Genomic DNA, 12,492 nt, shown 5'->3' on the forward strand with positions numbered 1-12,492 from the left:
TAAGGACGTTAACCAGCTGACTGACGTACATGCTAATAAGGACGTTAACCAGCTGACTGACATACCTGGTAGCTAAGCATGTTAACCAGCTGACTGACGTACATGCTAATAAGGATGTTAACCAGCTGACTGACGTACATGCTAATAGGACGTTAACCAGCTGACTGACGTACATGCTAATAAGGATGTTAACTAGCTGACTGACGTACATGCTAATAAGGACGTTAACCAGCTGACTGACGTACATGCTAATAAGGATGTTAACTAGCTGACTGACGTACATGCTAATAAGGACGTTAACTAGCTGACTGACATACCTGGTAGCTAAGCATGTTAACCAGCTGACTGACATACCTGGTAGCTAAGCATGTTAACCAGCTGACTGACGTACATGCTAATAAGGATGTTAACTAGCTGACTGACGTACATGCTAATAAGGACATTAACCAGCTGACTGACGTACATGCTAATAAGGATGTTAACTAGCTGACTGACGTACATGCTAATAAGGACGTTAACCAGCTGACTGACATACCTGGTAGCTAAGCATGTTAACCAGCTGACTGACGTACATGCTAATAAGGATGTTAACCAGCTGACTGACGTACATGCTAATAAGGACGTTAACCAGCTGACTGACATACCTGGTATCTAAGGACGTTAACCAGCTGACTGACGTACCTGGTAGCTAAGCATGTTAACCAGCTGACTGACGTACATGCTAATAAGGACGTTAACCAGCTGACAGACGTACATGCTAATAAGGATGTTAACCAGCTGATTGACGTACATGCTAATAGGACGTTAACCAGCTGACTGACGTACATGCTAATAAGGATGTTAACTAGCTGACTGACGTACATGCTAATAAGGACGTTAACCAGCTGACTGACATACCCGGTAGCTAAGCATGTTAACCAGCTGACTGACGTACATGCTAATAAGGACGTTAACCAGCTGACTGACGTACATGCTAATAAGGACGTTAACCAGCTGACTGACATACCTGGTATCTAAGGACGTTAACCAGCTGACTGACGTACCTGGTAGCTAAGCATGTTAACCAGCTGACTGACGTACATGCTAATAAGGACGTTAACCAGCAGACTGACGTACATGCTAATAAGGATGTTAACCAGCTGACTGACGTACATGCTAATAAGGACGTTAACCAGCTGACTGACATACATGCTAATAAGGATGTTAACCAGCTGACTGACATACATGCTAATAAGGATGTTAACCAGCTGATTGACGTACATGCTAATAGGACGTTAACCAGCTGACTGACGTACATGCTAATAAGGATGTTAACTAGCTGACTGACGTACATGCTAATAAGGACGTTAACCAGCTGACTGACATACCTGGTATCTAAGGACGTTAACCAGCTGACTGATGTACATGCTAATAAGGATGTTAACCAGCTGACTGACATACATGCTAATAAGGACGTTAACCAGCTGACTGACATACCTGGTAGCTAAGCATGTTAACCAGCTGACTGACGTACATGCTAATAAGGACGTTAACCAGCTGACTGACGTACATGCTAATAAGGATGTTAACCAGCTGACTGACGTACATGCTAATAAGGACGTTAACCAGCTGACTGACGTACATGCTAATAAGGATGTTAACTAGCTGACTGACGTACATGCTAATAAGGATGTTAACCAGCTGACTGACATACCTGGTATCTAAGGACGTTAACCAGCTGACTGACATACCTGGTAGCTAAGCATGTTAACCAGCTGACTGACGTACATGCTAATAAGGACGTTAAACAGCTGACTGACGTACATGCTAATAAGGATGTTAACCAGCTGACTGACATACATGTTAATAAGGACGTTAACCAGCTGACTGACATACCTGGTAGCTAAGCATGTTAAGCAGCTGACTGACATACCTGGTAGCTAAGCATGTTAACCAGCTGACTGACGTACATGCTAATAAGGATGTTAACTAGCTGACTGACGTACCTGCTAATAAGGATGTTAACCAGCTGACTGACGTACATCCTAATAAGGACGTTAACCAGCTGACTGACATACCTGATATCTAAGGACGTTAACCAGCTGACTGACATACCTGATATCTAAGGACGTTAACCAGCTGACTGACGTACATGCTAATAAGGATGTTAACTAGCTGACTGACGTACCTGCTAATAAGGATGTTAACCAGCTGACTGACGTACATGCTAATAAGGACGTTAACCAGCTGACTGACATACCTGATATCTAAGGACGTTAACCAGCTGACTGACATACCTGATATCTAAGGACGTTAACCAGCTGACTGACGTACCTGATATCTAAGGATGTTAACCAGCTGACTGACGTACATGATATCTAAGGATGTTAACCAGCTGACTCACGTACATGCTAATAAGGACGTTAACCAGCTGACTGACATACCTGATGTCTAAGGACGTTAACAGGCTGACTGACATACCTGATATCTAAGGATGTTAACCAGCTGACTGACGTACATGGTAGCTAAGCATGTTAACCAGCTGACTGACATACCTGATATCAAAGGATGTTAACCAGCTGACTGATGTACATGCTAATAAGGACGTTAACCAGCTGACTGACGTACATGCTAATAAGGATGTTAACTAGCTGACTGACGTACATGCTAATAAGGATGTTAACTAGCTGACTGACATACCTGGTAGCTAAGCATGTTAACCAGCTGACTGACATACCTGGTAGCTAAGCATGTTAACCAGCTGACTGACGTACATGCTAATAAGGACGTTAACCAGCTGACTGACGTACATGCTAATAAGGATGTTAACCAGCTGACTGACATACATGCTAATAAGGACGTTAACCAGCTGACTGACATACCTGGTAGCTAAGCATGTTAACCAGCTGACTGACATACCTGGTAGCTAAGCATGTTAACCAGCTGACTGACGTACATGCTAATAAGGATGTTAACCAGCTGACTGACGTACATGCTAATAAGGATGTTAACCAGCTGACTGACATACCTGGTTGCTAAGGATGTTAACCAGCTGACTGACATACCTGGTAGCTAAGCATGTTAACCAGCTGACTGACGTACATGCTAATAAGGATGTTAACCAGCTGACTGACGTACATGCTAATAAGGATGTTAACCAGCTGACTGATGTACATGCTAATAAGGATGTTAACCAGCTGACTGACATACATGTTAATAAGGACGTTAACCAGCTGACTGACGTACATGCTAATAAGGATGTTAACCAGCTGACTGACGTACATGCTAATAAGGACGTTAACCAGCTGACTGACGTACATGCTAATAAGGATGTTAACTAGCTGACTGACGTACATGCTAATAAGGATGTTAACCAGCTGACTGACATACCTGGTTGCTAAGGATGTTAACCAGCTGACTGACGTACATGCTAATAAGGACGTTAACCAGCTGACTGACGTACATGCTAATAAGGATGTTAACCAGCTGACTGACATACCTGATATCTAAGCATGTTAACCAGCTGACTGACATACCTGGTAGCTAAGCATGTTAACCAGCTGACTGACATACATGCTAATAAGGATGTTAACCAGCTGACTGACGTACATGCTAATAAGGACGTTAACCAGCTGACTGACGTACATGCTAATAAGGACGTTAACCAGCTGACTGACATACCTGGTATCTAAGGACGTTAACCAGCTGACTGACGTACCTGGTAGCTAAGCATGTTAACCAGCTGACTGACGTACATGCTAATAAGGACGTTAACCAGCAGACTGACGTACATGCTAATAAGGATGTTAACCAGCTGACTGACGTACATGCTAATAAGGACGTTAACCAGCTGACTGACATACATGCTAATAAGGATGTTAACCAGCTGACTGACATACATGCTAATAAGGATGTTAACCAGCTGATTGACGTACATGCTAATAGGACGTTAACCAGCTGACTGACGTACATGCTAATAAGCATGTTAACTAGCTGACTGACGTACATGCTAATAAGGACGTTAACCAGCTGACTGACATACCTGGTATCTAAGGACGTTAACCAGCTGACTGATGTACATGCTAATAAGGATGTTAACCAGCTGACTGACATACATGCTAATAAGGACGTTAACCAGCTGACTGACATACCTGGTAGCTAAGCATGTTAACCAGCTGACTGACGTACATGCTAATAAGGACGTTAACCAGCTGACTGATGTACATGCTAATAAGGATGTTAACCAGCTGACTGACGTACATGCTAATAAGGACGTTAACCAGCTGACTGACGTACATGCTAATAAGGATGTTAACTAGCTGACTGACGTACATGCTAATAAGGATGTTAACCAGCTGACTGACATACCTGGTATCTAAGGACGTTAACCAGCTGACTGACATACCTGGTAGCTAAGCATGTTAACCAGCTGACTGACGTACATGCTAATAAGGACGTTAAACAGCTGACTGACGTACATGCTAATAAGGATGTTAACCAGCTGACTGACATACATGTTAATAAGGACGTTAACCAGCTGACTGACATACCTGGTAGCTAAGCATGTTAAGCAGCTGACTGACATACCTGGTAGCTAAGCATGTTAACCAGCTGACTGACGTACATGCTAATAAGGATGTTAACTAGCTGACTGACGTACCTGCTAATAAGGATGTTAACCAGCTGACTGACGTACATCCTAATAAGGACGTTAACCAGCTGACTGACATACCTGATATCTAAGGACGTTAACCAGCTGACTGACATACCTGATATCTAAGGACGTTAACCAGCTGACTGACGTACATGCTAATAAGGATGTTAACTAGCTGACTGACGTACCTGCTAATAAGGATGTTAACCAGCTGACTGACGTACATGCTAATAAGGACGTTAACCAGCTGACTGACATACCTGATATCTAAGGACGTTAACCAGCTGACTGACATACCTGATATCTAAGGACGTTAACCAGCTGACTGACGTACCTGATATCTAAGGATGTTAACCAGCTGACTGACGTACATGATATCTAAGGATGTTAACCAGCTGACTCACGTACATGCTAATAAGGACGTTAACCAGCTGACTGACATACCTGATGTCTAAGGACGTTAACAGGCTGACTGACATACCTGATATCTAAGGATGTTAACCAGCTGACTGACGTACATGGTAGCTAAGCATGTTAACCAGCTGACTGACATACCTGATATCAAAGGATGTTAACCAGCTGACTGATGTACATGCTAATAAGGACGTTAACCAGCTGACTGACGTACATGCTAATAAGGATGTTAACTAGCTGACTGACGTACATGCTAATAAGGATGTTAACTAGCTGACTGACATACCTGGTAGCTAAGCATGTTAACCAGCTGACTGACATACCTGGTAGCTAAGCATGTTAACCAGCTGACTGACGTACATGCTAATAAGGACGTTAACCAGCTGACTGACGTACATGCTAATAAGGATGTTAACCAGCTGACTGACATACATGCTAATAAGGACGTTAACCAGCTGACTGACATACCTGGTAGCTAAGCATGTTAACCAGCTGACTGACATACCTGGTAGCTAAGCATGTTAACCAGCTGACTGACGTACATGCTAATAAGGATGTTAACCAGCTGACTGACGTACATGCTAATAAGGATGTTAACCAGCTGACTGACATACCTGGTTGCTAAGGATGTTAACCAGCTGACTGACATACCTGGTAGCTAAGCATGTTAACCAGCTGACTGACGTACATGCTAATAAGGATGTTAACCAGCTGACTGACGTACATGCTAATAAGGATGTTAACCAGCTGACTGATGTACATGCTAATAAGGATGTTAACCAGCTGACTGACATACATGTTAATAAGGACGTTAACCAGCTGACTGACGTACATGCTAATAAGGATGTTAACCAGCTGACTGACGTACATGCTAATAAGGACGTTAACCAGCTGACTGACGTACATGCTAATAAGGATGTTAACTAGCTGACTGACGTACATGCTAATAAGGATGTTAACCAGCTGACTGACATACCTGGTTGCTAAGGATGTTAACCAGCTGACTGACGTACATGCTAATAAGGACGTTAACCAGCTGACTGACGTACATGCTAATAAGGATGTTAACCAGCTGACTGACATACCTGATATCTAAGCATGTTAACCAGCTGACTGACATACCTGGTAGCTAAGCATGTTAACCAGCTGACTGACATACATGCTAATAAGGATGTTAACCAGCTGACTGACGTACATGCTAATAAGGACGTTAACCAGCTGACTGACGTACCTGATATCTAAGGACGTTAACAGGCTGACATATATCTGATATCTAAGGATGTTAACTAGCTGACTGACGTACCTGCTAATAAGGACGTTAACCAGCTGACTGAAATATCTGATGTCTAAGGACGTTAACAGGCTGACTGACATACCTGATATCTAAGGATGTTAACTAGCTGACTGACGTACATGCTAATAAGGATGTTAACCAGCTGACTGACGTACATGCTAATAAGGATGTTAACCAGCTGATTGACGTACATGCTAATAGGACGTTAACCAGCTGACTGACGTACATGCTAATAAGGATGTTAACTAGCTGACTGACGTACATGCTAATAAGGACGTTAACCAGCTGACTGACATACCTGGTATCTAAGGACGTTAACCAGCTGACTGATGTACATGCTAATAAGGATGTTAACCAGCTGACTGACATACATGCTAATAAGGACGTTAACCAGCTGACTGACATACCTGGTAGCTAAGCATGTTAACCAGCTGACTGACGTACATGCTAATAAGGACGTTAACCAGCTGACTGACGTACATGCTAATAAGGATGTTAACCAGCTGACTGACGTACATGCTAATAAGGACGTTAACCAGCTGACTGACGTACATGCTAATAAGGATGTTAACTAGCTGACTGACGTACATGCTAATAAGGACGTTAACCAGCTGACTGACATACCTGGTATCTAAGGACGTTAACCAGCTGACTGACATACCTGGTAGCTAAGCATGTTAACCAGCTGACTGACGTACATGCTAATAAGGACGTTAAACAGCTGACTGACGTACATGCTAATAAGGATGTTAACCAGCTGACTGACATACATGTTAATAAGGACGTTAACCAGCTGACTGACATACCTGGTAGCTAAGCATGTTAAGCAGCTGACTGACATACCTGGTAGCTAAGCATGTTAACCAGCTGACTGACGTACATGCTAATAAGGATGTTAACTAGCTGACTGACGTACCTGCTAATAAGGATGTTAACCAGCTGACTGACGTACATGCTAATAAGGACGTTAACCAGCTGACTGACATACCTGATATCTAAGGACGTTAACCAGCTGACTGACATACCTGATATCTAAGGACGTGAACCAGCTGACTGACGTACATGCTAATAAGGATGTTAACTAGCTGACTGACGTACCTGCTAATAAGGATGTTAACCAGCTGACTGACGTACATGCTAATAAGGACGTTAACCAGCTGACTGACATACCTGATATCTAAGGACGTTAACCAGCTGACTGACATACCTGATATCTAAGGACGTTAACCAGCTGACTGACGTACCTGATATCTAAGGATGTTAACCAGCTGACTGACGTACATGATATCTAAGGATGTTAACCAGCTGACTGACGTACATGCTAATAAGGACGTTAACCAGCTGACTGACATACCTGATGTCTAAGGACGTTAACAGGCTGACTGACATACCTGATATCTAAGGATGTTAACCAGCTGACTGACGTACATGGTAGCTAAGCATGTTAACCAGCTGACTGACATACCTGATATCAAAGGATGTTAACCAGCTGACTGACGTACATGCTAATAAGGACGTTAACCAGCTGACTGACGTACATGCTAATAAGGATGTTAACTAGCTGACTGACGTACATGCTAATAAGGATGTTAACTAGCTGACTGACATACCTGGTAGCTAAGCATGTTAACCAGCTGACTGACATACCTGGTAGCTAAGCATGTTAACCAGCTGACTGACGTACATGCTAATAAGGATGTTAACCAGCTGACTGACGTACATGCTAATAAGGATGTTAACCAGCTGACTGACATACCTGGTTGCTAAGGATGTTAACCAGCTGACTGACATACCTGGTAGCTAAGCATGTTAACCAGCTGACTGACGTACATGCTAATAAGGATGTTAACCAGCTGACTGACGTACATGCTAATAAGGATGTTAACCAGCTGACTGATCTACATGCTAATAAGGATGTTAACCAGCTGACTGACATACATGTTAATAAGGACGTTAACCAGCTGACTGACGTACATGCTAATAAGGATGTTAACCAGCTGACTGACGTACATGCTAATAAGGACGTTAACCAGCTGACTGACGTACATGCTAATAAGGATGTTAACTAGCTGACTGACGTACATGCTAATAAGGATGTTAACCAGCTGACTGACATACCTGGTTGCTAAGGATGTTAACCAGCTGACTGACGTACATGCTAATAAGGACGTTAACCAGCTGACTGACGTACATGCTAATAAGGATGTTAACCAGCTGACTGACATACCTGATATCTAAGCATGTTAACCAGCTGACTGACATACCTGGTAGCAAAGCATGTTAACCAGCTGACTGACATACATGCTAATAAGAATGTTAACCAGCTGACTGACGTACATGCTAATAAGGACGTTAACCAGCTGACTGACGTACCTGATATCTAAGGACGTTAACAGGCTGACATATATCTGATATCTAAGGATGTTAACTAGCTGACTGACGTACCTGCTAATAAGGACGTTAACCAGCTGACTGAAATATCTGATGTCTAAGGACGTTAACAGGCTGACTGACATACCTGATATCTAAGGATGTTAACTAGCTGACTGACGTACATGCTAATAAGGATGTTAACCAGCTGACTGACGTACATGCTAATAAGGATGTTAACCAGCTGATTGACGTACATGCTAATAGGACGTTAACCAGCTGACTGACGTACATGCTAATAAGGATGTTAACTAGCTGACTGACGTACATGCTAATAAGGACGTTAACCAGCTGACTGACATACCTGGTATCTAAGGACGTTAACCAGCTGACTGATGTACATGCTAATAAGGATGTTAACCAGCTGACTGACATACATGCTAATAAGGACGTTAACCAGCTGACTGACATACCTGGTAGCTAAGCATGTTAACCAGCTGACTGACGTACATGCTAATAAGGACGTTAACCAGCTGACTGACGTACATGCTAATAAGGATGTTAACCAGCTGACTGATGTACATGCTAATAAGGATGTTAACCAGCTGACTGACATACATGTTAATAAGGACGTTAACCAGCTGACTGACGTACATGCTAATAAGGATGTTAACCAGCTGACTGACGTACATGCTAATAAGGATGTTAACCAGCTGATTGACGTACATGCTAATAGGACGTTAACCAGCTGACTGACGTACATGCTAATAAGGATGTTAACTAGCTGACTGACGTACATGCTAATAAGGACGTTAACCAGCTGACTGACATACCTGGTATCTAAGGATGTTAACCAGCTGACTGATGTACATGCTAATAAGGATGTTAACCAGCTGACTGACATACATGCTAATAAGGACGTTAACCAGCTGACTGACATACCTGGTAGCTAAGCATGTTAACCAGCTGACTGACGTACATGCTAATAAGGACGTTAACCAGCTGACTGACGTACATGCTAATAAGGATGTTAACCAGCTGACTGATGTACATGCTAATAAGGATGTTAACCAGCTGACTGACATACATGTTAATAAGGACGTTAACCAGCTGACTGACGTACATGCTAATAAGGATGTTAACCAGCTGACTGACGTACATGCTAATAAGGACGTTAACCAGCTGACTGACGTACATGCTAATAAGGATGTTAACTAGCTGACTGACGTACATGCTAATAAGGATGTTAACCAGCTGACTGACATACCTGGTTGCTAAGGATGTTAACCAGCTGACTGACGTACATGCTAATAAGGACGTTAACCAGCTGACTGACGTACATGCTAATAAGGATGTTAACCAGCTGACTGACATACCTGATATCTAAGCATGTTAACCAGCTGACTGACATACCTGGTAGCTAAGCATGTTAACCAGCTGACTGACATACATGCTAATAAGGATGTTAACCAGCTGACTGACGTACATGCTAATAAGGACGTTAACCAGCTGACTGACGTACCTGATATCTAAGGACGTTAACAGGCTGACATATATCTGATATCTAAGGATGTTAACTAGCTGACTGACGTACCTGCTAATAAGGACGTTAACCAGCTGACTGAAATATCTGATGTCTAAGGACGTTAACAGGCTGACTGACATACCTGATATCTAAGGATGTTAACTAGCTGACTGACGTACATGCTAATAAGGATGTTAACCAGCTGACTGACGTACATGCTAATAAGGATGTTAACCAGCTGATTGACGTACATGCTAATAGGACGTTAACCAGCTGACTGACGTACATGCTAATAAGGATGTTAACTAGCTGACTGACGTACATGCTAATAAGGACGTTAACCAGCTGACTGACATACCTGGTATCTAAGGACGTTAACCAGCTGACTGATGTACATGCTAATAAGGATGTTAACCAGCTGACTGACATACATGCTAATAAGGACGTTAACCAGCTGACTGACATACCTGGTAGCTAAGCATGTTAACCAGCTGACTGACGTACATGCTAATAAGGACGTTAACCAGCTGACTGACGTACATGCTAATAAGGATGTTAACCAGCTGACTGACGTACATGCTAATAAGGACGTTAACCAGCTGACTGACGTACATGCTAATAAGGATGTTAACTAGCTGACTGACGTACATGCTAATAAGGACGTTAACCAGCTGACTGACATACATGCTAATAAGGACGTTAACCAGCTGACTGACATACCTGGTAGCTAAGCATGTTAACCAGCTGACTGACGTACATGCTAATAAGGACGTTAAACAGCTGACTGACGTACATGCTAATAAGGATGTTAACCAGCTGACTGACATACATGTTAATAAGGACGTTAACCAGCTGACTGACATACCTGGTAGCTAAGCATGTTAAGCAGCTGACTGACATACCTGGTAGCTAAGCATGTTAACCAGCTGACTGACGTACATGCTAATAAGGATGTTAACTAGCTGACTGACGTACCTGCTAATAAGGATGTTAACCAGCTGACTGACGTACATGCTAATAAGGACGTTAACCAGCTGACTGACATACCTGATATCTAAGGACGTTAACCAGCTGACTGACATACCTGATATCTAAGGACGTGAACCAGCTGACTGACGTACATGCTAATAAGGATGTTAACTAGCTGACTGACGTACCTGCTAATAAGGATGTTAACCAGCTGACTGACGTACATGCTAATAAGGACGTTAACCAGCTGACTGATATACCTGACATCTAAGGACGTTAACCAGCTGACTGACATACCTGATATCTAAGGACGTTAACCAGCTGACTGACGTACCTGATATCTAAGGATGTTAACCAGCTGACTGACGTACATGATATCTAAGGATGTTAACCAGCTGACTCACGTACATGCTAATAAGGACGTTAACCAGCTGACTGACATACCTGATGTCTAAGGACGTTAACAGGCTGACTGACATACCTGATATCTAAGGATGTTAACCAGCTGACTGACGTACATGGTAGCTAAGCATGTTAACCAGCTGACTGACATACCTGATATCAAAGGATGTTAACCAGCTGACTGACGTACATGCTAATAAGGACGTTAACCAGCTGACTGACGTACATGCTAATAAGGATGTTAACTAGCTGACTGACGTACATGCTAATAAGGATGTTAACTAGCTGACTGACATACCTGGTAGCTAAGCATGTTAACCAGCTGACTGACATACCTGGTAGCTAAGCATGTTAACCAGCTGACTGACGTACATGCTAATAAGGACGTTAACCAGCTGACTGACGTACATGCTAATAAGGATGTTAACCAGCTGACTGACATACATGCTAATAAGGACGTTAACCAGCTGACTGACATACCTGGTAGCTAAGCATGTTAACCAGCTGACTGACATACCTGGTAGCTAAGCATGTTAACCAGCTGACTGACGTACATGCTAATAAGGATGTTAACCAGCTGACTGACGTACATGCTAATAAGCATGTTAACCAGCTGACTGACATACCTGGTTGCTAAGGATGTTAACCAGCTGACTGACATACCTGGTAGCTAAGCATGTTAACCAGCTGACTGACGTACATGCTAATAAGGATGTTAACCAGCTGACTGACGTACATGCTAATAAGGATGTTAACCAGCTGACTGACATACCTGGTTGCTAAGGATGTTAACCAGCTGACTGACGTACATGCTAATAAGGACGTTAACCAGCTGACTGACGTACATGCTAATAAGGATGTTAACCAGCTGACTGACGTACATGC

At 42.8% G+C, this 12,492-nt stretch overlaps 1 protein-coding gene across 2 annotated transcripts in view; it reads right to left on the reverse strand.

Annotated features, from left to right (window-relative positions):
• Positions 1 to 12,492, reverse strand: part of LOC137255214 (aladin-like) — a 53,575-nt gene that overhangs the window by 16,159 nt on the left and 24,924 nt on the right. The window lies entirely within an intron of this gene.

This window comes from Haliotis asinina, chromosome 11, assembly GCF_037392515.1.
Source record: "Haliotis asinina isolate JCU_RB_2024 chromosome 11, JCU_Hal_asi_v2, whole genome shotgun sequence".
Taxonomy (NCBI): domain Eukaryota; kingdom Metazoa; phylum Mollusca; class Gastropoda; order Lepetellida; family Haliotidae; genus Haliotis; species Haliotis asinina.